General features: G+C 42.6%; 1 non-coding gene across 1 annotated transcript; it reads left to right on the top strand.

Moving 5' to 3' along the window:
- The first annotated feature begins 23,372 nt into the window (after positions 1-23,372).
- On the top strand, positions 23,373-23,475 carry LOC138081599 (U6 spliceosomal RNA). The gene has a single exon (XR_011145047.1). It is a non-coding gene; the product is annotated as a U6 spliceosomal RNA (small nuclear RNA).
- Positions 23,476-27,454: the final 3,979 nt, after the last annotated feature.

The raw sequence follows: 27,454 nt of genomic DNA, 5'->3' as shown, positions 1-27,454 counted from the left end.
AGAGGCTGATTCAGAGAGCTTCTACCTGAACTTGACTAGAACTGCAGGAAGACTCCCAATTTAAATTATGTTTTCTTTCATTCAGCAAATGCCTAGACACAAAAATACCATAGCAATTTATGTTAACAAAGTGTTACTGTATAATTTATGAACTCTGTATCACTGGTCACTTCAATCCCAACAGCATGAGCATTCTAAAAATAATTTGCCTTCGGGATTCCCCTGGTGGTCCAGTGGTTAAGAGTCTGCCTTCCAGTTCAGGGGGTGTGGGTCTGATCCATGGACCAAAGATCCCACATACCATGCTCTGTGGTCAAGAAATAAATAAATAAAAATAATAATTTGCCTTCACCCAAAGTTTTTGCTTTAAAACAAACTAAAAGAGCTTTGGGACAGATTTCCTTCTATGACACAAGAAGTTAGGGCAGTTTTGAAATGCCTCTGAATCCTGCCTCCTTGCCTTCCAAAATTTGGGGTAATTTCTCTTTTCTTTCCTCTTTTTGACTCCTTTCCTCTGTTTCTCGTTCTTTCCATCCCTCCCTTCCCCCTTTCTCCCTTCATTCCTTTCTTCCTTCCTTATACTTACTCTGGGACACAAGTGTTCCTATGAGTCAGGTGTATACATCAAAGGTTCTCACTGAAAGGTGATCTGTAGTAATCTATATAAGAGTAGCCGGCTGTCATCTGCATTTCCCAGTTATCTGCATGAAAATCTGAAAGAAGTTTGCTCTTGTCCTGTTGCTGTCACATCTCCCTCTTGAATCTGTTTACTCATTTCTCTGTGTTTTCTTTTGGGGAGGCTTCTAAGCCTTGACAGTGAAAAATGCCCTGAAAGAACCCCCTCCTACACTGTTGGTGGGAATGTAAATCGATGCAACCACTATAGAGAACAGTATGGAGGTTCCTTAACAAACTGAAAATAGTGCTACCGTATGATCCAGCAACCCCACTCCTGGGCATATATTCAGAGAATACCATAATTCGAAAAGATACAGGCATCCCAATGTTCTTTGCAGCACTATGTGCAATAACCAAGAGGTTTAAAAAGCAACCTAAATGTCCATTGACAGATGACTGGATAAAGCTCCGGTACACATATACAATAGAATACTACTCAACCACAAGAAAGAATGAAATAATGCCATTAACAGCAGCATGGATGGACCTCGAGATTACCATACTATGTGAATGTCAGACAGAGAAACACGAATATCATGGCATCACTTACACGTGGTATCTAATAAAATGATACAAATGAACTCATTTACAAAACAGAGACTTAGAAAACAAATTTATGTTACCGAAGGGGAAAATTGTTGTGGGGGATAAATTAAGAGGTTGGGATTAACATATACACACTTTGGGTGTGCTCAGTCACTCAGTCATGTCCAACTTTTTGCGACCCCATGGACTCACAGACCAGCTACTCTGTCCATGGGACTTTTCAGGCAAGAACACTGGAATGGGTTGCCACTTCCTCCTCCAGGGGATCTTCCTGACTCAGGGGTCGAACCCAAGTTTCCTGCACCTCTTGCAGTGGCAGGTGGATTCTTCACCACTGAGCCACCTGGGAAGCTCCCATATATACATTACTATATATAAAATAGATAATCAACAAGGACCTATGTATAGCACAGGGAACTCTACTCAGAACTCTCTAATAACCTATATGGGAAAAGAATCTGAAAAAGAATAGATATATAAGTATGTATAACTTGATCACTTCGCTGTACACCTGAAGCTAACACAACACTGTAAATTGACTATACTCCAATGTAAATTTCTTAAAAAATAAAAAATAAAATTAATAACAATCCCAAGAAAAAGTGATAAATACATACAATGAACTATTACACAGCCTAAAAAAAGAAATCTTATTACATGGGTACAACATGGATAAACCTTGAGAACATTAAGTGAAATAAGCTACTCAGAAAAAGACCAATATTGTATGATGTCACTTATATAAGCCATCTAAAACTGTCAAACTCATAGAAATAAAAAACAGAATTGTGGTTGCCGGTGTCTGGGGGGAGAGGGGAATAGGGAGTTTTTCAGTGGGCACAGAGGTTTAGTTTTCCAAGATGAGAAAGTTCTAGAGATCTATTACATAATAATACGGGCCATATCTTATAATGGCTTCCCAGGTGGCACAGTGGTAAAGAATGCAGGAGGTGCAAGAGACACAGGTTGGATCACTGGAAATGGAGACTCACTCCAGTATTCTTGCCTGGAAAATTCCATGGACAGAGGAGCCTGAAGGGCTACAGTCCATGGGGTCTCAAACCGAGCAATTAAGAAAAAAAAAAACACTTAAACATGTTCAGAATGGTAAATTTTATGTTACACTCTCCACCACAAATTTTTCTTTTTATTGTGAAAACTGTTCTTAGCTTGCAAGCCATACAAAACTAGTGGGCTGGATTTGACCAGAGGAGCATGCATAGTTTGCTGATGCCTGATCTACTCTATGGGCATTCTGATTTCACAGTTGTTTCAATCACGCCCTTTATAACTATCCTTTTGCCCCAAGTCCAGTCCAGGGTCCTGCACTGCTTTTAGTTTCCTGTCTCTTTAGTCTCCTCTAATCTAAAAATCAGTTCTTCAACTTGCCCCTGACTTCTATGAACTTAAACACTTTTGAAGATTACCAGTTAGTTATTTTGTAGAGGGTTCTACAATTGGTATTTGTCTGGTATTTCCTCATAATGAAATCCATGTTATGCATTTCAATCAGGAGGCCACAGAATTGGAAGGACTGATACAGAAGCTGAAGTTCCAATACTTTGGCCAGCTGATGTGAAGAGCCTTCTCATTGGAAAAGACCTGAGGCTGGGAAAGATTGAAGGCAAAAGGAGAAGAGTGCATCAGAGGATGAGATGGTTAGATAGCATCACCAACTGAATGGAGATGCTGCTGCTGCTGCTAAGTCGCTTCAGTCCGACCCCATGGATGGCAGCCCACCAGGCTCCCCCATCCCTGGGATTCTCAAGGCAAGAACACTGGAGTGGGTTTCCATTTCCTTCTCCAATGCATGAAAGTGAAAAGTGAAAGTGAAGTCGCTCAGTCGTGTCCGACTCAGTGACCCTATGGACTGCAGCCTACCAGGCTCCTCCATTCGTGGGGTTTTCCAGGCAAGAGTACTGGAGTGGGTTGCCATTGCCTTCTCCGTGAATGGACATAATTCTCAGCAAATTCCATGAGACAGTGAAGGACAGACCAGCCTGGTGTGTTGCAGTCCAGGAGATCACAAAGAGTCAGACTCGAATTAGCAACTGAACAGCAACAATCACAGAATTGATGTTCTGTTCTCAATGTACAGTATCAGAAAGCATAAGATAATATCTGTTTGTCTCAAAACCCATGTTGACATTAACCAGTTGTCTGTGTGGTTATTCCACTGTAAACCTACCTTTTCTCCTTTAACAAATAATTTGTGAAGTTATTTTCAGTTCAGTTTAGTTCAGTCACTCAGTCGTGTCCGACTCTTTGCGACCCCATGAATCACAGCACGCCAGGCCTCCCTGTCCATCACCAACTCCCGGAGTTCACTCAAACTCATGTCCATTGAGTCGGTGATGCCATCCAGCCATCTCATCCTCTGTCGTCCCCTTCTCCTCCTGCCCCCAATCCCTCCCAGCATCAGAGTCTTTTCCAATGAGTCAACTCTTCGCATGAGGTGGCCAAAGTACTGGAGTTTCAGCTTTAGCATCATTCCTTCCAAAGAAATTCCAGGGCTGATCTCCTTCAGAATAGACTGGTTGGATCTTATTCCACCTCAAGTTTCACCTGCTTTTCTAGCGCCCATGACTTTTGCCTGAAAGAATTATTAATACAGTGATTACAAGGTGGTGACATTCTAATTTCATCATTTCACTCACATTTATTAGTTAGTACTCTAAGGAAGATCTTCTCTTTTAATATATATGTGTTTATTATTTGGCTGTGTTGGGTCTTTATTGTGGCACATGGGATTCTCAATGTTTGTTGAAGCATGCTGAATCTTAGCCATAGCTTACAAACTCTTAGTTGCAGCATGTGGGATCTAGTTCCCCGAGCAGGGAGGGATTGAACCTTGTGCCCTCTGCACTGAGAGCACAGAATCTTAGCCAGTGGACCACTAGCGAAGTCTCTGTAGGGAAGATCTGTTCCTTAGCTCTTCATTTATGAACTCTTGGTAACTTATTCAATGGGTGATAGTATATTTGGAACCCAGCAGAAACCTGTGGGGACCCATCCCCCAGGTAAAAAGGATCTCCATGTTCCCTGCCTCTTGTTTGTAGAAAAACTGAAATCTCTCAGCCTTCCCTGAGTCCCAAATAAGCAGGCTCCAACAGTTAATGATTGGGACAATAGAATCACACAATTCTTCAGAGTTAGATGCGCATCCCTGAGTCGTTTCATAGACACTGTAACTGCCTGCCAGAGGGAAAAAGCTAACTGCATGATGACCAGACTACAGCCATGATATAAGCTGCTCCAACGTGAGCAGTTCTGAATCTATGGCTACTGCAGTTCCAAGAACTGACCTCGAGGGAACGGAACTAACACTATTGCTCACAATAGCCTATATCTCTGTGTCATCAAAATAACTGGACCTTGGAACTCCCTTGGTGGTTCAGTTGCTAAGACTCTGCACTCTCAGTGCAGGGGCCTGGGTTCAGTTCCTGGTTGTAAAAGTAGATCGCGCATGTCACAACTGATAGTTTGCATGGCACAGCTAAATATTCCTTAAGCCCCATGAAGAGCAAAGATCCAGCGTGTTGCAGCTAAGACCTGGCATGACCTAATAAGTGAATAAATAAAAATAAATATTGAAAAAATAATTGTAGGGCTTCCCTGGTGGCTCAGTGGTAAAGAATCCACCTGCTAACACAGGAGACACGGTGTCCGATCCCTGATCCAGGAAGCTCTCACACGCAGCAGAGCAACTAAGCCCGTGTGCCGCAGCTGTTGAGCCTGTGCTCTAGAGCCCAGGACCTGCAGCTACTGAAACCCGTTAGCGTGGAGCCGTTGCTTCTCCACAAGAGAAGCCACCACAGTGAAAAGCCCGTGCATTACATCTACACAGTAGCCCCCGCTCGCCACAACTAGAGAAAGGTCTGCTCAGCAATGAATACCTAGCACAGCCAAAAATCAATCAATAAATAGAATCTTTTAGAAACTGTTGCTGATTCTGTCCATAAATGTAAGAGGGCAACGAAAATTGTCAGCAGAGGTGCTATACACCCATACCAACTTTTTCCACTCTAAGAATATGGTGCTGTTACGTCATTCTGAAAAAGTTACAGAAGACAGAACTTTGCCCATAAGTCCAAAGAAATGGAATGATGTTCTGACAAGTGGGGATTTGTAAGCAGCTTTTAGCAGGAAAGAACTCTCTGCAGGAAACCCCTCTTGTCTTGTCACTTTGGCAAAGCTGTATTGTAGCTAACCATTAACCTGTCACTCCATGCTCCACTCATCTCCAGCCCAAAGACACCTTTCAAATCTTTGGAGCCCATAATACCTTGTGTAACTTGTTAGTTCCTTCCATAGATGAAAGAAGTAGAAATGAATAATAAGTAATTAACAGATGGTCAGATCTCTTCCCTAGTTTTACAGTCAGTAATTTCGTGTTTAAACTGTGTGAACAATATCCATCTAAAGAAAGATCACAAGGAGTCAACAAGCCTGGATGCAGAGGGAGATGGCTAAGTGCCTAATCCCCTATCTCAGTGATAACTGGGATTACTTCCCCTTTCCCTTTAAAAACTTTCACGAGTAGGCAGAACCTTCAGCGTTGCTTTTGAGACATGAGCCCACCTTTTCCCCAGATTGCCCACTCTTCTGATGAAAGCAACTTTCCTTTCTGCTAACACGTGCCTCTTGAGTATTGCTTACTAAAGTTAAAATTAGTCACACAGTCATGTCCAACTCTTTTTGATCCAGTGGACTGTGGCTTGCCCAGCTCCTCTGTCCATGGAATTCTCCAGGCAAGAGTACTGGAGTGGGTTGCCATTTCCTTCTCCAGGGGGTCTTCCCGACCCGGGGACTGAGCCCAGGTCTCCTGCATTGCAGGCAGACTCTTTACCAACTGAGACACTAGGGAAGCCCATTGGTTTCTAAGTGGCACACCAGCGAACCTGAGTTCAGTAACATCTTTTCCTGTCTAAAGTAACATCGCTACTAGTAGTTTTCAGATATCTCATAAGTATAAACTCTCCTAAATTTGCTTTTACCTATAAAAGGAATCCGTCTCACCTGTTTTGGAAGGTAAAATAGAATACTGTATAGTATAGGGCCTGGGAGCTTGTTAACTCAGATTCAAATCTCAACCCTGAGACTGATTACTTACATGAGGAGTCTAAGTTATTTTGCCGCTTGGAATTGCAGTTTCCTTAGGTTGTGAGGAAGATAATAAGGACATGGGCTGCCAAGGACTGTTTTGAGGACTAGAAATACTAGGTTCCAAGAGCTGGTCTAGGGTGAGGCTCATAGTCGGTCCTCCCCCAGCACATCTCCTAGACTGTGGAGAGAGGCATAAATGTTCTCTTCCCAAATACTGTTTCCTTTGTGTTTTCAGGGGTTCTTTCAACTATGAGAACAATAATCCTACCCAGTTTTATAACTGTTTCCCAAGCATTATCTTACCAGCCCGATGCAACGGAAGTGGTAGAGAAGGACAAGGAAATGAGTGTCTGCTTTGAAAGTGCATGGCCAAAGAAAAACAATGGAAGGAATCTCCCCAAACAGATGACAAAGCCTTTTTCTTCTTACAATGTGCACATTCATATTGTCTGACTTTTTTGACACGAGGCATTCTCTTAGTACTTGTGTGATTTATTGTTTTAAATGAATTGTACCCTCAGCTAGCTAGATCAGAGCTCCCTGAAATCTAAGGCTGGGTTAAAGTTTTATCTTTGTAAAGAAAGGGGAAATCTTTTCCCTCGACCTTTTACCTCACTTTCTAACTCTCTGTGTGTGATAACAACATTGACCTAATCACCATGACTTGACAAATCTCATTGATTAAGTCTGACAGAATCATGATGCCTAGGGTCTTGTTTGACTCGGTGTGGCCAGAATTTATCCATACCTTCTATTTGATATCAAGTAAGTAAATACTTACTCTTTTGTTGACTATGAGGGCTACTCCATTTCTTCTAAGGGATTCTTGCCCACAGCAGTAGATATAATGGTCATCTGAGTTAAATTCACCCATTCCAATCCATTTTAGTTCACTGATTCCAAAATGCTGATGCTCACTCTTGCCATCTCCTGTTTGACCACTTCCATTTTACTTTGATTCATGGACCTGACATTCCAGGTACATATGTAATATTGTTACAGCTTTGGACTTTACCTCCATCACCAGTCACATTCACAACTGGGTGTTGTTTTTACTTTGGCTCCGTCTCTTCGGTCTTTCTGGAATTATTTTTCCACTCTTCTCCAGCAGCATATTGGGCACCTACCAACCTGGGAAGTTCATCTTTCAGTGTCCTATCTTTTTGCCTTTTCATACTGTTCAGAAAACTAAGATCATGGCATCCGGTCCCATGACTTCATGGCAAATAGATGTGGAAACAACAGAAATAATGAGATACTTTATTGTTGAGGCTCCAAAATCACTGCAAATGGTGACTGCAGCCATGAAATTAAAAGACGCTTATTCCTTGGAAGAAACACTACGACCATCCTAGACAGCATATTAAAAAGCAGAGACATTACTTTGCCAACAAAGATCCATCTAGTCAAAGCTATGGTTTTTCCAGTAGTCATCCATGGATGTGAGAGTTGGACTATATAGAAAGCTGAGCACTGAATTGATGCTTTTGAACTGTGGTGTTGGAGAAGACCCTTGAGAGTCCCTTGGACTGCAAGGAGATTCAACTTGTGCATCCTAAAGAGGATCAGTCCTGAATATTCATTGGAAGGACTGATGCCAAAGCTGAAACTCCAATATTTTGGCCACCTGATGCAAAGAACTGACTCATTAGAAAAGACCTTGATGCTGGGAAAGTTTGAAGGCCGGAAGAGAAGGGGACGACAGAGGATGAGATGGTTGGATGGCATCACTGACTCGATGGACATGAGTTTGAGCAAGCTCCAGGAGTTAGTGATGGACAGGGAGGCCTGGCGTGCTGCAGTCCATGGGGTCACAAATTGTTGGACACAACCAAGTGATTGAACTGAACTGAACTGTTCATGGGATTTTCAAGACAAGAATGTTGTAGTGGTTTGCCATTCCCTTCTCTAGTGGACCACATTTTGTCAGAACTCTCCCCCAAGACCCATCCATCTTGGGTGGCCCTATACAGCAAGGCACATAGTTTCACTGAGTTAGACAAGTCTGTAGTCCATGTGATCAGTTTGATTAGTTTTCTCTGATTGTGGTTTTCATTCTGTTTGCCCTCTGGTGGATAAGGATAAGAAGCTTATGGAAGCTTCCTGATGGTAGAGACTGACTGGGGGAAACTGGGTCTTGTTCTGTTGGGCAGGGCCATGCTCAGTAAATCTTTAACCCAATTTTCTGTTGATGGGCAGGGCTGTGTTCCCTCCCTATTGTTTGACCTGAGACCAAACTATGGTGGAGGTAATGAAGATAATGGCAACCTCTAAGATATGTGGTATCAAAAAAAAGTGATACAAATGAACTTATTTACAAAAGAGAAACAGACTCATGGACTTAGAAAACAAACTTATGGTTACCAAAGGGGTAAGGTGAGGAAGAGGGATAAATCAGGGTGTTGGGGTTAGCATATTGGATATAGGACAGGCAACCAACATGGTCTGCTGTGGAATATACCCGGCATCAAATGTTTTTCAGAGTCTTTATTTCTGGCTCTTTACCATTAAGTATACATACCTGTTACACTTCACAAAGTTTCTGCTACTTTGCAATATTTCTGTTAGAGAACAGAGGAAACCAAAAATTCTCTGTGCCCCAGATGGAAAAAGGAATGTTACAATATTCTGCAACTGGATGTCACCATTTGGGCTAAACATCTCAGATGGTAAGAGAAAAGCAGGTTGTCTTATGTCCATGGATCTGGACTGAAACAAAATCTCTCTCTACACCATGCTAAGAAGATGGAGGAGGGGTGTCCTGGTTTCCTCACTGTTGGTATTTCATTTTGGACCTGAGAGCCAGAGGGTTTTGAGTTCATCAGAGTTTACAGTATAATGTCACCTCTAGTCTGCCAAATTCTCTCTCCTTCTCTCTCTCATTAATTTCTGTGCCTTTAAAAAAATCCCCATCCCCTACTCTTGTCCTCCTGATACCATAGGCAACTACTGTGCTGTATTTAATGAGTAGCTTGTTTTGTTTTGTTTTGTTTTTTTGTTTGGTAAATGTTCTTGCATAATGGGCACTAAGGGTACCTGCTTTTAATTTATAGGAGTGATATTGGGTCACACTTGTCTTTCTGTTCCTCATGTTTCTCATACAATGTTGTGCTTTGGGGCTTTCCAGTTGGTGCTAGTGGTAAAGAACTCGCCTGCCAATGCAGAAGATGTAAGAGATGTGGCTTAGATCCCTGGGTCGGGAAGATCCCCTGGAGGAGGGCATGGCCACCCACTCCAGTTTTCTTGCCTAGAGAATCCCATGGATAGATATGTGGTCTGGCAGGCTACACTCCATAGGGTAGAAAAGAATTGGACATGACTAGAGCTGAAAGGGATTGGGGGCAGGAGGAGAAGGGGATGACAGAGGATGAGATGGCTGGATGGCATCACCGACTCAATGGACGTGAGTTTGAGTGAACTCCGGGAGATGGTGATGGACAGGAAGGCCTGGCGTGCTGCGATTCATGGGGTCGCAAAGAGTCGGACACGACTGAGCGACTGAACTGGACTGAAAGCAACTTAGCATGCATGCATTGTTGCATTATGGTTGCATTGTTCCATTCAGGTTGCATTATTTCCATCTAACCCAGTGTTTCTGATGGCTGCTTAATACCTCCTTGTGTGTGTCCACCACACTTCATCCTTACACTTTGTTTTGAGCTGAATTGTGTTCTCCCAAAATTCATATGTTGAAGCCCCAACCCCAGGACCTGACAGTGTAATCACTTCTGGAGACAGAGCTTTAACGAGGTAATTAAGAGTAAGCAAGATCCTATGGGTGGGCTCTAGTTCATATATTTGGAGACAGGGCCTTCAAAGAGATGATGAAATCCAACTGAGACTGTTAGGTGGGGTCCTAATCCATCATGATTGCTGTCCTTAAAGAAGAGAGATACTTGGGATGTAGGTGCACTGAGAAAAGGCCACGAGAAGACACAAAAAGGCCACCATCTGCAAGCCAAGAAGCAAGGGCTCAGGAGAAACCAAACCTGCCAGCACTTTGATCTTAGCCGTCCAGCCTCCATAACCACAAGAAAATAAATGTTTAAGCCACACAGTCTATGGTATTTTGTTATGGCAGTCCTAGCAAGCCAATATACACACTCTCAGAGACACTCAGATTTCTTTCAACTCTTTCATGGAAAAATTTCTTAATTTTATCTTATTTTACTTTAATTTTGGGGCTGCAAAGAGAAAGATGTGGGATTTTAGTTCCCCAACCAGGAATCAAACCTGTGCTCCCTGCTTTGAGTCTTAACCACTTGACCTCCAGGGAAGTCCCTGTGGAAAACTTTTGAAGTCAACAGTCTTCACTGCAAAAATGGCAATACTCTGTAGCTAACATCTGATTATTACTTGATGCTATCTTATACAGAAAACTGAGAGTCTGTCTGTTAGAGTTCTGAATTGTTCACTCAGTGCCTTATTAACTGAAAGTTAAGCAAAGAGAAAAGCAAACTGTATCCCAGATGTATGGGATAACCTAGACAACCTAGGGTTAGATAAACCAGGCCTAAGATATTTCATCTGGAAATTACAGTTAAAAAAAAAAAAACCATGCATGATACCATCTTTAGAATGATCCCATATTTGTAAAAATGGAGGGGGAATTTTCTAAATGTATACATCTGCAAGACTGTGGAGAAGGGAGGGAAAGGGTAAACAATGGGCAAGTAACATTTGTTACCTTTCAGAGAAGGCAATGCGGGAAACCGCGCAGAGTTCTTTAAACATCTCTGCATTATTTCACTGTTTGTATGACTGATCAGGATTGGGTTCAGAACTGGAGGAGTGCAATTGAGTGAGACAGTGTGGGATGCCTAAGACTGAGTCCAGGCCAGTGGGAGGTGAAAAGATTTTTCAAGATCCAGCATTTATTGAGCTTACCATGCACCTGTACTTGCCTAAGTATTTGGTGTTAACTCATTTTATTCTTCAAAAAGACAATTCTCTTCTTTTAATTGAAGTATAGTTGATTTATAGTTTTGAGCTAATCTCTGCTGTACAGCAGAGAGACTCAGTTATACACATATATACATTCTTTTTTGTATTTTTTTCCATTATGGTTTATCATAGGATATTGAATATAGTTATCTGTGATACACATTAGGACTTTGTTGTTAATCCATTCTAAATGTAATAATTTGCATATAACAACTCCAAACTCCCAGTCCCTCCTTCTCCCTCCTCTACTCCACCTTGGCAATCATAAGATTGTTCTCTATGTCTAGGAGTCTGTTTCTTTTTTTAGGTTCATTTGTGCCATATTTTAGATTACATGTATAAGTGATATCATATGGTATTTGTCTTTCTTTTTCTGACTTACTTCCCTTAGTGTGATAATCTCTAATTGCACCCATACTGCTGCAAATGGCATTATTTTCTTCTTTTCTGTGGCCGAGTAGTATTCCATTGCATATAAGTACCACATCTTCTTTATTCATTCATTTGTTGATGGACATTTAGGTTGCTTCCATGTTCTAGCTATTGTGAAGAGTGCTGCTATGAACATAGGCATACATGTATCTTTTTGAACTATAGTCTTGTCTGGATATCTTCCCAGGAGTGTACTTGCTGGATCATATGGTAATTCTATTTTTAACTTTCTGAGAAACTTCCACACTGTTTTCCATAATAGCTGTACCAACTTATATTCTCACCAATGGTGCAGGAGTGTTCTTTTTTCTCCACACCCTCTCCCACATTTGTTATTTGTAGACTTTTTAATGATGACCATTCTGAGTGGTGTGAGATGGTACCTCATTTTAGTTTTGATTTGCATTTCTCTAATAATTAGTGATGTTGAGCATTTTTCATGTACCCACTGGCCATATGTATGTCTTCTTTGGAGAAATATCTATTGAGGTCTTCTTTGGGTTATTTTTTATTATTGTTGTTGAGTTGTATGAAATGCTTGACTATTTTGGAAATCAAGCCCTTGTCTGTCACATCATTTGCAAAATATTTTCTCCCATTCCATAGGTTTTCTTTTCATTTTTTTGTTTGTTTTTATGTTTTCCTTTGCTGTGCAAAAGCTTGCAAGTCTGATTTGTTTTTATTTATATTGCTTTGGGAGAAAGGCAGTCTCAGGCCTGTGTCCCTCAACCTAAGAAAACATTGTTACTTATGTCAGAGAAGGTTTTGCCTATGCTATCTTTTAGGAGTTATATGGTGTTATATCTTATGTTTAGAGCTTCCCCAGTGGCTCAGCAGCAAAGAATTCACCTGCAATGCAGGACAAGGGGGCCAGGGGAAATCCACTAGAGGAGAAAATGGCAACCCATTCCAGTATTCTTGCCAGAAAAATCCCTTTGGGTTGCAAAGAGTCAGACATGACTGATCACGAGTATGTCTTATATTTCAGTCTTAAAAAGATTTAATTTTCATGAAGTACTATCCACATCTTGCAGATGAGTGAATTATCCAGGAAGAGGTTAAGTAGCTCATTCAGAGATGAGTCTTGATGAAGTGGTGGGTGTGGTGGGCATAGGCCTGAAACCAGAGCCCTGGAACACTTGCTGGAACAACCTTGCTGCACAATCTCTCCCTTGGACAACTCTGCTCCCTGAGGCCGGGGGAGAAAAGACCCTACCAAGGGCTGGATATTGTAGGGCTGCAGTGGGGTGGGGCACCTCAGTGACAGGGATTGATCACTGGTGCCTGGGAGACTTTAAGACACAGAGGAGGTGACCTTTTGGCTCTTGTAAGGAAAATAGGTGTTCATCAGGGACACTTGGGGCAGGAGGGCAAGGGGCCAGCACTGGAGTGCCAGGGTGGCAGTATAGAAGCTGGCCAAGCATAATAGTCAAGAAGAGTCTGAAATGCAGTACTTGGGTGCCATCTCAAAAATGACAGAATGATCTCTGTTTGTTTCCAAGGCAAACCATTCAATAGCACCATAATCCAAATCTATGCCCAACCAGTAATGCTGAAGAAGCTGAGGTTGAATGGTCCTATGAAGACCTACAAGACCTTCTAGAACTAACACCCCCCCCCCCAAAATGTCTTTTTCATTATAGGGGACTGGAATGCAAAAGTAGGAAATCAAGAGATACCTGGAGTAACAGGCAATTTTGGCCTTGGATTACAAAATGAAGCAGGGCAAAGACTAACAGAGTTTTGCCAAGAGAACACACTACTCATAGCAAACACCCTTTTCCAGAAAGACAAGAGAAGACTCTACACATGGACATCACCAGATGATCAATACCGAAATCAGATTGATTATACTCTTTGAAGCCAAAGATGAAGAAGCTCTATATGGTCAGCAAAAACAAAACCAGGAGCTGACTGTGGATCAGATCATGAACTCTTCATCAAATTCAGACTTACATTGAAGAAAGAAGCGAAAACCATAAGACCATTCAGATATGATCTAAATCAAATCCTTTATGATTATACAATGGAAGTGACAAATAGATTCAAGGGATTAGATCTGATAGACAGAATGCCTGAAGGACTATGGATGGAGGTTTGTGACATTGTACAAGAGGCAGGAATCAAGACAATCCCCATAAAAAGAAATGCAAAAAGGGAAATGGCTGTCTGAGGAGGCCTTACAAATGGCTGAGAAATGAAGAGAAGTGAAAGGCAAAGGAGAAAAAGAAAGATATACCCATTTGAATGCAGAGTTCTAAAGAATAGCAAGGAGAGATAAGAAAGCCTTCTTCAGTGATCAATGCAAAGAAATAGAGGAAAATTAGAATGGGAAGGACTAGAGAGCTCTTCAAGAAAATTAGATATACCAAGGGAACATTTCATGCAAAGATGGGCTCAATAAAGGACAGAAATGGTATGGACCTAACAGAAGCAGAAGATATTAAGAAGAGGTGGCAAGAATACATAGAAGAACTGTACAAAAAAGATCTTATCACGACCCAGCTAATCACGATGGTGTGATCACTCATCTAGAGCCAGACATCCTGGAATGTGAAGTCAAGAGGGCCTTAGAAAGCATCACTACAAACAAAGCTAGTGGAGGTGATGGAATTCCAGTTGAGCTATTTCAAATCCTGAAAGATGATGCTGTGAAAGTGCTACACTCAATATGCCAGCAAATTTGGAAAACTCAGCAGTGGCCACAGGACTGGAAAAGGTCAGTTTTCATTCCAGTTGCAAAGAAAGGCAATACCAAAGAATACTCAAACTACCGCACAATAACACTCATCTCACACACTAGCAAAGTAATGCTCAAAATTCTCCAAGCCAGGCTTCAACAGTACATGACCCGAGAACTTCCAGATGTTCAAACTGGTTTTAGAAAAGGCAGAGGAACCAGAGATCAAATTGCCAACATCCATTGGATCATCAAAAATGCAAAAGAGTTCCAGAAAAACATCTATTTCTGCTTTATCGACTATGCCAAAGCCTTTGACTGTGTGGATCACAATCAACTGTGGAAAATTCTGAAAGAGATAGGAATACCAGACCACCTGACCTGCCTCCTGAGAAATTTGTATGAGGGTCAAGAAGAAACAGTTGGAACTAGACATGGAACAACAGATTGGTTCCAAATTAGGAAAGGAGTATGTCAAGGCTGTATATTGTCACCCTGCTTATTTAACTTATCTGCAGAGTACATCATGAGAAACGCTGGACTGGAAGAAACACAAGCTGGAATCAAGATTGCTGGGAGAAATATCAATAACCTCAGATACGCAGATGACACCACCCTTATGGCAGACAATGAAGATGAACTGAAGAGCCTCTAGATGAATGTGAAAGAAAAGAGTGAAAAAGTTGGCTTAAAACTCAACTTTCAGAAAACTAAGATCATGGCATCTGGTCCCATCACGTCATGGCAAATAGATGGGGAAGCAATGGAAACAGTGAAAGACTTTATTTTGGGGAGCTCCACAATCACTGCAGATGGTGACTGCAGCCATGAAATTAAAAGACACTTGCTTCTTGGAAGAAAAGTTATGACCAACCTACCAGCATATTAAAAAGCAGAGATATTACTTTGCCAGCATAGGTCCGTCTAGTCAAAGCTGGGGTCTTTCCAGTAGTCATGTATGGATATGAGAGTTGGATTGTAAAGAAAGGTGAGCGCTGAAGAATTGACCTGTTTTAACTGTAGTGTTGGAGAAGACTCTTGAGAGTCCCTTGGACTGCAAGGAGATTCAACCAGTGCATCCTAAAGGAAATCAGTCCTGAATGTTCATTGGAAGAACTGATACTGAAGCTGAAACTCCAATACTTTGGCCACCTGATGCAAAGAAATGGCTTATTAGAAAAGACCCTGATGCTGGGAAAGTTTGAAGGTAGGAGGAGAAGGGGACGACAGAGGGTGAGATGGTTGGATGACATCACTGACTCAATGGACATGAGTTTGAGCAAGCTCAGGGAGTTGGTGATAGAGAAGCCTGGCGTGCTACAGTCCATGGGGTTGCAAACAGTCGGACATGACTGAGCAACTGAACTGAAGTGATAAATGATATCATATGATACTTGTCTTTCTCTGTCTGACTTCACTTAGTATGATAATCTGTAGGTCCATCCATGTTGCTGCAAATGGCCTTATTTCACTCTTTTAAAAAGATGTCTGAGTGGTATTCCATTGTATATATGTACCACATCTTCTTTATGCATTCATTTGTCAGTGGACATTTAGGTTGTATTTATGTCTTGCTGACATGAACATTGGGGAGCTTATATCTTTGGAATTATGGTATTCTCTGGATAAATACCCAGGAGTGGGATTGCTAGATCATATAGTAGCTCTATTTTTAGTTATTTTAAGGGATCTCCATACTGTTCTCTATAGTGGTTGCACCAATTTACATTCCACCAACAGTGTAGGAAGGTTCCTTTAAGGCAATTTTGACTACCAAGGATTAGAAGACTCTTCAAAAGAAGACACAGGCAAATGGATAAAGCGATTCAAGAGGAAAGTGTGAGAGCAACAGGAAAACACTAAGCCCATTTCAAATTTTCACTCAGATAACTAGAAAATGCAGAATATAGCCTGTCATTATTATATAGATTACTATAGATCGCCTTTCAGTGAGAACTTTTGATATATGAACCGACTCATATAGGAAAATGTGTGTCCTGGAGTAAGTATAAGGAAGAATGAAAAGAAGGAAGGGAGAAAGGGGGAAGGGAGGGAAGGAAAGAGGGAGAAAAGGAAGAAAGATGTCAAAAAAAAAAGAAGGAAAGAAAAAATTACCCCAGTTTTGGAAGGTGCAGAGGCAAGATTCAGAGGCATTTCAAGTCTGCCCTAGCCTCTCATTTCATGAGTCATTCTCCTTGACAGATCACCAAGTGCATATCACATTTCTCAGTTTAGTAAAGAATGCTTTGCACTCTGTACTGAAGGCAAACAAAACAAAAACCCAAGGCCATCACCCTGCAAACTTTTTTTTTTAACCCAAATACTCTTAGTGCCAAAATGAATGAACATTGAATTTTTCCTGTAATTACTTACTCCTTCACATGATTCCATCCTTGCCTTCTGCAAATTTGCAACATTGATGGCTATCACAATCATGTGACAAAATACATTTTTCCACTAAGAACATCCTGAGGCTAAACTCAGGACTCTTCCTTATCTTGTGACTTTCTTTTCATTTAAATACATGCTGTTTTTTTAATTTAATGAGCCAGTCCTTTCAAAGCTTCTACTTTCTTTAAACATTTTTATTACAAACAATCTGTAGATATATATATATATAACTTTCTGATTCTGAGTCTTCCTTACACAGTAAGAACTCGAAGTCCTATGTTTTAAATAAGAGGAAATAAAGTTCTTTACTAAGTAAGCATAAATATAGAGAAGAGTAAAAACTTTGGCTAAATAGTTAAGAGAATTTAAAAGATGCTTTTCTGCCTGGAAAATCCCATGGATGGAGGAGCCTGGTAGGCTACAGTCCATGGGGTCGCAAAGAGTCGGACACGACTGAACGACTTCACTTTCACTTTATCTTTTAAATTCGTGACATTCTTAAGGTTTGGTGTCTGTCAAAATCACCTGTGAGGCTGGTTAAAAAGAACCACCATGTCTCTTCTAAACCTGGGGAGTCAGAATCCCCAGTATCTGAATCACTATAGACTCTCTACTATTCTGTATCATTACAAAATGAATGTTCTGATCTGTGAAATGGGGATAACCTCCGAGAAACGTTGTGAGGACTGAGTGATATAACGTGTATAAAGCACTAAAGCTCTTAGAGCTCTTCTTAGGGGGCAGAAAGTAATACAGGAGAGTAGCTAACATTCTTTTTGTCTGAAGACAGTTCTCCATGTTTCTGCATATCTTGCGAGCAGAGGCACTGACCACTTTTGTTTTGGCCCATTTTCTCCAGGATGCTTGTATGGCAAATGGCCTTGGAAGATATAGCATCTCCCTCCAGAGCAGGAGGCAGGTTGGTTTTCTATCTAGTGGAATGATGTTTCCTTTTGGTGCAAATGTCTTTTATAAAAGATTTGGGGGTCCCTAAGTCCAGAGCTTCTCGGCTGAAATGCAAATCCTTTGCAAGTATGGTATTCACATGGGCCCCTCTTGTCTCTGTGGAACTGGGGTTGCAAGAGGAAATCAACATGAACTTGAACTTCATGCTGCTTGCTGTGCCATGAGTTATAAAGTTCATCTCTGACCCGAGAATTTTGTGTCTTCTACCACCATCCATGTGGCTGGGTAACCAGCTAGCAAAGGGAGGTAAAAATCTCAGCCCCTTCACAGTTCTTGACAATTCCGAGTACAGAACATGCAGTCATGTTTAAAGAAGCTCAACATGGCAACCAAAAGTGACTTAATTCAAGTAATTAAGAACTACTTTCATCTTTCACTCCCATCTCTAAAGGAGTAGTTGAAAGCATTCAATGCATAATTCTCTTATTGCACAACCACAGCACCATCCAGCGTCTCCCTCATGCAGCCATGGTCTCCATCCTATCTTCTGGTTTGAAGGGTACTGTTAATGACTTTGGGAATCTATAAACCACCTGGCCATTATACAAAACCGCTTGTTTTTGTTGTTATCGTTTAGTCGCTAAGCCGTGTCTGATTCTTTGTGACCCCACGGACTGTAGTTTGCTAGGCTGCTCTGTCCATGGATTTCCCAGGCAAGAATACTGGAGCGGGTTGCCATTTCCTTCTCCAGGGGATCTTCCCAACTCAGGGATCAAACCCCTGCATCTCCTGCATTGCTAGTGGATTCTTCACCCCTGAGCCACCAGAGAAGTGCTCAAAATCACATTCCAGTGGCCAAATGGCAGAGCCAAAGAAGGTTTGAAGCATATTTGCATTTCTGAACTTCCTGCAGGATCTAGTTGACCCCCTCTTCACCATTACAGCATGTGATGCCTATCTTCCTCCAGAGTATCTCTATTGTCCCATTACTTCCTCAACCCACTCACTACCACTAACTTCCTGATGACTGACTCATTCTTAAGAGAATATAGATCACTGAGTAGGACATCTAGGAAATCCTCCAGAGGGACAAAGGCTGTTGGAAGAATGATGACCAGTACCAGCTCCAGAGAGAAAATCCAAGGGGTGAACATGGTTTTCCCACCATGATTTACACATGGTGGCCAAGTCTGAAGCTGGAGGACAGTCACTTGGGTTCTTTCAAAGGATGCAGATTGTCAGGCCAAGGCTAAAACTCTGGACCTGTTGTATCTATTCCATCTCTGGCTACTCTTTGGCATGCCAAATTCAATGAAGGCATGTTAAATAAGAAGAGAATGTTACTCAGGAGAAGTTGAACTCACCATAAAACCTGGGACATAGAGGAATGGTTGTGAAGATGGGTCACTGTCAAGAGTACAGAAGCCTTGCTCCTCCAAGTGTGGTCCCTGGACCAGTAGCATTGGAATCCGCTACGAGCTTGTTAGATTCAGAATCTCAAGTCTCACGTGAGACCTACTCTTACAGAAACTAGATTCTAAACAAGATCTGTGGATGATTCAGATGAACATTGTACAGTTTGAGAAGTACAGTGTTAAAGCTTTCAGTGTGGGGAACCCAGGGAAATCTAGTTCTGCTTTGTTAATGCTGATCTGGGTAGGAGGCTGTATGTGAGTGGGCACAAGGTCATCTAAAGGGCCTATGATACTCTCGTTCCACATCACTGTGGACTAGACTCCAGCATCCCAGGAAATGTCTCCCAGCTCCTGCCTGGCATTCTTTTTTTTCATATTTATTTATTTATTTATTTATTTATTTTTGGCTGCCATGGGTCTTCATTGCTGCATTCAGACTCTCCTTGCCGTGAGTAGGGGCTACACTTGAGTTGTGGTTCACAGACTTCTCATTACAATGGCTTCTCATGTTGTGGAGCATGGGTGCTAGGGTGTGGCAGCTCAGTAGTTGTGAAGCACAGGCTTAGTTGCCCCACAGCATGTGGAATCTTCCTGGACCAGGAGTCAAATCCATGTCCCCTGCATTAGCAGACAGATTCTTAACCACTGGACCACCAGGGAATCCCCCTGCATGGCATTCTGAAGCCATGAAATCTGCTCTGGGGTCTCTGCTTGTGAGCTTAGTCACTTAGTTGTGTCCGACTCTTTGCAGTCTCATGGACTATAGCCCACTAGGCTCCTCTGTTCTTGGGATTCTCCAGGCAAGAATACTGGAGTGAGTAGTCCTTCCCTTCTCCAGGGGATCTTCCCAGTCCAGGGATGGAACCTGGGTCTCCTGCACTGCAGGCAGATTCTTTACCATCTGAGCCACCAGGGAAGCCTGAGGTCTCTGTTTGCCATCTCCTTATCTTCTACCTGATGCTTAATTGTCTACTGCACACATTTCCACCTTTGCATCATCTCCTTATCTCCACATGTCCATGAGACAACCTCATTCTGCCTGTGTCCCACAAGCTCTGGGCTGGCCCTCCCAAATTCTGCATGGGTGGAGATGGAGTTTCATAACAAGCCCCCATCTGTCTGCCCGATTACTGAATGAAGTGAAAGTTGCTCAGTCGTGTCCATCTCTTTGTGACCCCATGGAATAGTCCATGGAATTCTCCAGGACAGAATCCTGCAATGGGTAGCTGTTCTCTTCTTCAGGGGATCTTATCAACCCAGGGATCGAACCCAGGTTCGATCCAATTATTGCATGCTCAGCTATTTATAGAAGCTTTTGGCCAGGAAAAACGAGTCAGTAATAAAGAGGTTTGTGCTTCCCTGGTGGCTCAATGGTAAGGAATCCACATGCCAATGCAGGAGATGCAGTTTCAATTTCTGGATTGGGAAGATCCCCCAGAGAAGGAAATGACAACGCATTCCAATATTCATGCCCAGGAATCCTCTGGACAGAGGAGCCTGGCAGGCTACGGTTTATGGGGTTGCAAAAGATCGGACACGATTTAGCAACTAAACAATAGCAACAAGAAAGTGGTTTATATTTTTTGATCTCTCTGAAAGATTTGGGAGAGGAAACATCTCTTGGTTGGTCCTCATAGCAGAGGCTGGGGGTTCTCCCTGGACACTTTTAAGCATGCCTGTTTTGGGTGAGGCTGAAACGGAATGTGCGTGTTCTTTTACTAACACCCTCACTGCACTTGTCAGGCTTGTTGGAATGCCTTTTACCCAAAAAGGAACAAGTAATCAGGAGCTGTCAGAGCACAAAATTTTAATATCCTTATTCAGTATTGTGTGTGGTTCTTTTATTTATACGTTCTTCCTTGTCGGTGGAGTGGGGGTGGGGGTGTTCCACCCCCCAAAATGGCTTGAGGGATTTTAGTTTCCTAGCCAGGGGTTCAATCCAGCCCTCAGCAGTGAGAGCCTGGAGTCCTAACCCCTGAACCACCAAGGAATTCCTTAATGTGCTCTTCTTTCCCCGGTTTTGGCTTTGGGGACTTAATGCCCATAATGATAGTAGACATTAATTTTTTGTCCGGTTCAGATAAGATTCCAACATGCTCCAGGAAAACTATTCCCTGCCACATGCTTTCAGCTTCTTTGCTTTTTTCTTCGACCATCGGTCATCTTGGCATAAACCACCAAATAAAACCAATTATTGACTTTTCAACTCCTCCCCATAAACAGCTGGACATTGTGAAAAACCACACAACCAGACTAGTTGGTTTTACTTTCCTTATCACAGACAATGTGTATGCCCACTCAACCCTGCCCAGCAACTCCAGGATTCTCCAGTAAGCTTGCTTTCTCACACACTCTGGTAACAGTTTTATACTTTCACTTCTATTCTCACACCTCAGCCCTCAAGAGATACACTTACATTATGCTTCATTGAGAAAACAGAAGCCATTAGACTGGAGACCTTGTCATTTTGTGGTCAAAGCTACCAACTTCTATGCATCTGAGCTTCTTCCCTGGTAGCTCAGATGGTAGACAATCTGCCCATAATGTAGGAGACCCAGGTTCAATCCCTTGGTCAGGAAGATTCGTGGAGAAGGGAATGGCTGCCCACTGCAGTATCCTTGCCTGGAGAATAATATGGACAGAGGAAACTGTTGGACTACAGTCTATAGGGTTGCAAACAGTCAGACACGACTGAGCGACTAACACTCTGCATCTATAGCCATATTTTCTTTTCTTCCTTTTCCTATGAAAGGTTACTGTAGTACTTGGAGCTCAACTCTTCTAACCTTCTCAGGCTTAAGGTGTCTTCCGGAAGACCCCACGTGGGGACCTGAGGCCCCACGTAGAGCTTGTAATTCACTGGTCACAGCTAGTCTACAGAGCGTAGTGGCTCTGGTTGATGCTGGGCCGAATGCAGCCTTCTTTACAGCAAGTCAGAGCAGTTTCCCGGCCCTAGTGCACTCACTGATGTCTATGGCGGCCAAAGAGATAAGTTGAAGACAGTGTCCTTGCCTTTCAAAATCGGATAACTCCCCTGTGCGGGTCCTTAATGAGAAACCCCACAGGGGTGGAGCTGCCTCTGTGGAGGCTCTCCTGCACCATGATGCCACACCTATACAGTTGCAAGTAACAACAGACGTTATGTTAAGGCCTGGATACGGAACCTGAGGCAATATCTTGCTGCCGGCTCCGACCAGGATTTCACAGGGACGGACGGTGGAATGGACTTGGCCATGGAAGATAAAGGCACCCCACGTGCGGCCGGTGGCTCTTCTGGCCCCACGGGTTCTGCAACATGAGTTCTGTGTGTGTCATGACCAATATGATTGTAGACTGAGCACACACCTATGCGATGGTAGAGAATGTGTCGGCATGTTCGGTCTGCACCGAACTCCCTATGGGGGCCGCCCTGGGGCTTCCCTGGCACATTCACCCTCCAACTGGGACTAACTGGACCCGGAAACAAAGCACCTTCCGGTTACATCAGAAGATGGCTGACTGCAATGAGACTAAGCGCCTGATTGTACAAGATGTGAAGAAATGGCAGCACATGCCTTGCCCCCAGGGAGAGCACGGACTGTGGGAAAGGCTTTCCTGCTTGCATGGGCTGAATTACGGGAAATTGCATTCTTTTGTGTAGAGACAAGGGACGGTACTGAGCCAGCAGTGTGGAAACCCCCATCCCTCTGTGCTAAAGTTAGTCTTGAGTAGGGTTATCAAGAGGCCTATAGTATAATCCTTGTCCTCATAGCACCGTGGGTATATGGGCTGTACGGGTGCCCACACCTGCCCGGGTATTGGATAGACGATGCACTTGGGGCTGGCCGCATCTGCCTGCCTCAGTATATGTAACCCTCCCACACCGACCTGCCAACTGGGCTATGGTCCATGCTCGGTACCGAGTGAAATGGGTCCTCTGGTGGTACTAACGCTTGGTCTTGTTTTTGCCCCAAGAGGCAGCTATAGTGTACCATGATGAAGGGTAGCCCCTACTCACCACAACTGGAGAATCCTGTGGGCAGTAATGTAGACCCAGCAAAACTATTAATAAAAATATCTTAAAAAATAAATTAGATACAATAAAATGATAAAACAGAGTTATTATATATACTGTAGTAAAAATCTTGTGAGTGTGGTTTTTCTCACAAGATATCTTTTTATAACGTGCTCATTCTTCTTAGCATGATGATGATGTGAAGTGTTAAATACCTATGTAATGAAATGAGGGAAAAGATGTAGGCAGTGTGAACAAGCATTTAGGCTACTATTAACCCTTGCTTCGGCAGCACATATACTAAAATTGGAACGATACAGAGAAGATTAGCATGGCCCCTGTGCAAGGATGACATGCAAATTCGTGAAGCGTTCCATATATTTTTTTTTTTTTGGAGCAGGGGGCTTCCCTGGTGGCTCAGACAGTAAAGCGTCTGCCTGCAATGCAGGAGACCCGGGTTCGATTCCTGGGTCGAGAAGATCCCCTGGAGAAGGAAATGGCAATCCACTCCAGCACTCTTGCCTGGAAAATCCCATGGATGGAGGAGCCTGATAGGCTACAGTCTATGGGGTTGCAAAGAGTCGGACACAACTGAGCGACTTCACTTCACTTCAACCTTTGGATACTGTGCATTAGGAAGGATCATCTGCTTTCAGTGATCCTGGATCATTGAACAATGATGATGCTGATGGGTGAATGTTGGCAGTAGAAGGTATTAATTAATGGTTGGGGATCCCCCACAGGATACAACAGAAAATCTCACACTAATCAGAATGGTGTGCAATTGGAAAACTTATGAAGGGCTTATTTCTGAAATTTTCCATTTAATATCTTTGGGCTGAAGTCGACAGTTATTAACAAACTGCACAAAGCAAAACCATGGATAAATAGGGGACTAGTGTAGTGTGGCAGCTCTGGACATCAGGTCCTCCCTTTTCTCAGAATTGGTAAAATAGGGCATCTCTGTGCCAGAGATCAGCCTGTGATGAAAGCCTAAGCTTTTCTCAGGTCGTTTCTCAGCCTGTCTTTCCCTGAGCAGTTTTCTAAATTCTTCCACTATTGCTCTTTTCTGGGGATAAATCATATTATCAGTAGTTTATTTCATCTCTCCAGAGGTTTTATATGCACACAGACACACACAATCACACACTTTTTCCTCTATCTTTTCCATTGTACTACAATTTAATCCCTCCTCTATTAAAAGGGGTGGTAGAAATTGATCTACAGAAATAACGTTTTACTGATAGTGAATCTTCCAGTGCAAGAGCATGGTAACCTTTCCAAATGTTCAGTCTTCTTTTATACTCCTCAGTGATGTCTTAAAGCTTTCTTCATAATAATCTATCACATTTTTGTAGGTTTATAAATATTCCCATGTGTTATCATTTTTGTGACTGTTGTGAATGATAGATTCCTTCCTTGGTCTGTCATGTTAGACCCATCAGCAGAGGACCAGTGGGGACTTTCTTGAGGCCTTTGTTCATCAGCAATGGTTATTTCTCCTTGTGTAATCATCAGCCAAGGCTATGCCCCCACCAGTAATGTTGAAGAAGCTGAAGTTGAATGGTCCTATGAAGACCTACAAGACCTTCTAGAACTAACACCCAAAAAAGATGTTCTTTTCCTTATAGAGGACTGGAATGCAAAAGTAGGAAGTCAAGAAATACCTGTAGTAACAGGACAATTTGGTCTTGGAATACAGAATGAAGCAGGGCAAAGGCTAACAGAATTTTGCCAAGAGAACGCACTGTTCATAGCAAACACCCTCCTCCAACAACACAAGAGAAGACTCTATGCGTGGACATCACCAGATGGTCAATACAAAAATCAGATTGATTGTATTCTTTACGGCCAAAGATGGAGAAGCTCTATACAGTCAGCAAAGACAAGACCGGGAGCTGACTGTGGCTCAGATTATGAACTGCTTATTGCCAAATTCAGGCTTACATTGAAGAAAGTAGGGAAAACCACTACACCATTCAGGTATGACCTAACTCAAATCCCTTATGATTATACAGTAGAAGTGAAAAATAGATTCAAGGGATTAGATCTGATAGACTGCCTGAAGAACTATGGATGGAGGTTCATGACATTGTACAGGAGACAGGGATCAAGACCATCCCCAAGAAAAAGAAATGCAAAAAAGCAAAATGGCTGTCTGAGGAGGTCTTACAAGTAGCTGAGAAAAGAAGAGAAGCTAAAGGCAAAGGAGAAAAGGAAAGGTATACCCATTTGAATGCAGAGTTCCAAAGAGTAACAAGGAGAGATAAGAAAGTCTTCTTCAATGATCAGTGCAAAGCAATAGAGGAAAACAATAAAATGGGAAAGATAAAGATCTGTTCAAGAAAATTAGAGATAGCAAGGAAACATTTCATGCAAAGATAGGCTCAAAGACAGATATGGTATGGACCTAACAGAAGCAGAAGATATTAAGAAGAGGTGGCAAGAATACACAGAAGAACTGTACAAAAAAGATCTTCATGACCCAGATAATCACGATGGTGTGACCACTCACCTAGAGCTAGATATCCTGAAATGCGAAGTCAAGTGGGCCTTAGGAAGCATCACTATGAACAAAGCTAGTGGAGGTGATGGAATTCCAGTTGAGCTATTTTAAATCCTAAAAGATGATGCTGTGAAAGTGCTACACTCAATATGCCAGCAAATGTGCAAAACTCAGCTGTGGCCACAGGACTGGAAAAGGTCAGTTTTCATTCCAATTCCAAAGAAAGGCAATGCCAAAGAATACTCAAACTACCGCACAATAGCACTCATCTCACACGCTAGCAAAGTAACGCTCAAAATTCTCCAGTCTAGGCTTCAACAGTATGTGAACCATAAACTTCCAGATGTTCAAGCTGGTTTCAGCAAAGGCAAATGAACCAGACATCAAATTGCCAACATCCATTGGGTCATTGAAAAAGCAAGAGAGTTCCAGAAAAACATCGATTTCTGCTTTATTGACTATGTCAAAGCCTTTGATTGTGTGGATCACAAGAAACTTTTCAAAAATTCTGAAAGATATGGGAATACCAGACCACCTGACCTGCCTCTTGAGAAATCTATATTCAGGTCAGAAAGCAACAGTTAGAACTGGACATTGAAAAACAGACCTGTTCCAAATGGGAAACGAGTGTGTCAAAGCTGTATATTGTCATCGTGCTTATTTAACTTCTATGCAGAGTACGTCATGCGAAATGCTGGGCTGGTTGAAGCACAAGCTGGAATCAAGACTGCTGGGAAAATTATCAGTAACCTCAGATATGCAGATGACACCACCCTTATGGCAGAAATCGAAGAAGAACTGAAGATCCTCTTGATGAAAGTCAAAGAGGAGAGTGAAAAAGTTGACTTAACACAACATTCAGAAAACTAAGATCATGGCATCTGGTCCCATCACTTCATGGCAAATAGATGGGGAAACAGTGGAAACTGTGGCAGACTTCATTTTGGGGGGCTCCAAAATCACTGCAGATGGTGATTGCAGCCATGACATTAAAAGACGCTTACCTCTTGGAAAGAAAGTTATGACCAACCTAGACAGCATATTAAAAAGTAGAGACGTTACTTTGCCAACAAAGGTCCGTCTAGTTAAGGCTATGATTTTTCCAATAGTCATGTATGGATGGGAGAGTTAGATTGTAAAGAAAACTGAGCCCCGAAGAATTGATGCTTTTAAACTGTTGTATTGGAGAAGACTCTTGAGAGTCCCTTGGACTGCATAGGGATCCAATCAGTCCATCCTAAAGGAAATCAGTTCTGAATATTCATTGGAAGGACTGGTGCTGAAGCTGAAATTCCAATATTTTGGCCACCTAATGCGAAGAACTGACTTACTTGAAAAGACCCTGATGCTGGGAAAGATAGAAGGCAGGAGTAGAATGGGAAGACAGAGGATGAGATGGTTGGATGGCATCACCAACTCAATGGTGGTGAATTTGAGCAAACTCCTGGAGTTGGTGATGGACAGGAAGGCCTGGTGTGCTGCAGTCCATGGGGTCGCAAAGAGTAGGACACGACTGAGAAACTGAACGACTGGACTGAACTGAACTGAAAGCTGCAAGGCTGAGAAGGAACTCTCTGGCTCAGGCAGCTAGGGGACCCGCCTTTGTACTCCTCATCCCTGCCTGGGAGGCTGGGGAACGGCTGGTTCCCAGGCAGCCTCTTGCAGTGGGTTTAAGACACTGATGCAAATACAGTGCTACACGGGTAGGGCTCCAATGGAGGCTTTTAATGTTGCAAGAACCCCCTACACACACACAGACACGCACACGCGCACGCGCGCACACACACACAGACACACAGGCACACACACACACTCTCTCTCGCTTGCTCGCTCACTCGCGCGCTCTCTCTCCCTCC

This window comes from Capricornis sumatraensis, chromosome 6, assembly GCF_032405125.1.
Source record: "Capricornis sumatraensis isolate serow.1 chromosome 6, serow.2, whole genome shotgun sequence".
Classification (NCBI taxonomy): domain Eukaryota; kingdom Metazoa; phylum Chordata; class Mammalia; order Artiodactyla; family Bovidae; genus Capricornis; species Capricornis sumatraensis.
Note: the sequence above shows the minus strand (reverse complement) of the source record. Positions and strands in the feature narration are given on the sequence as shown.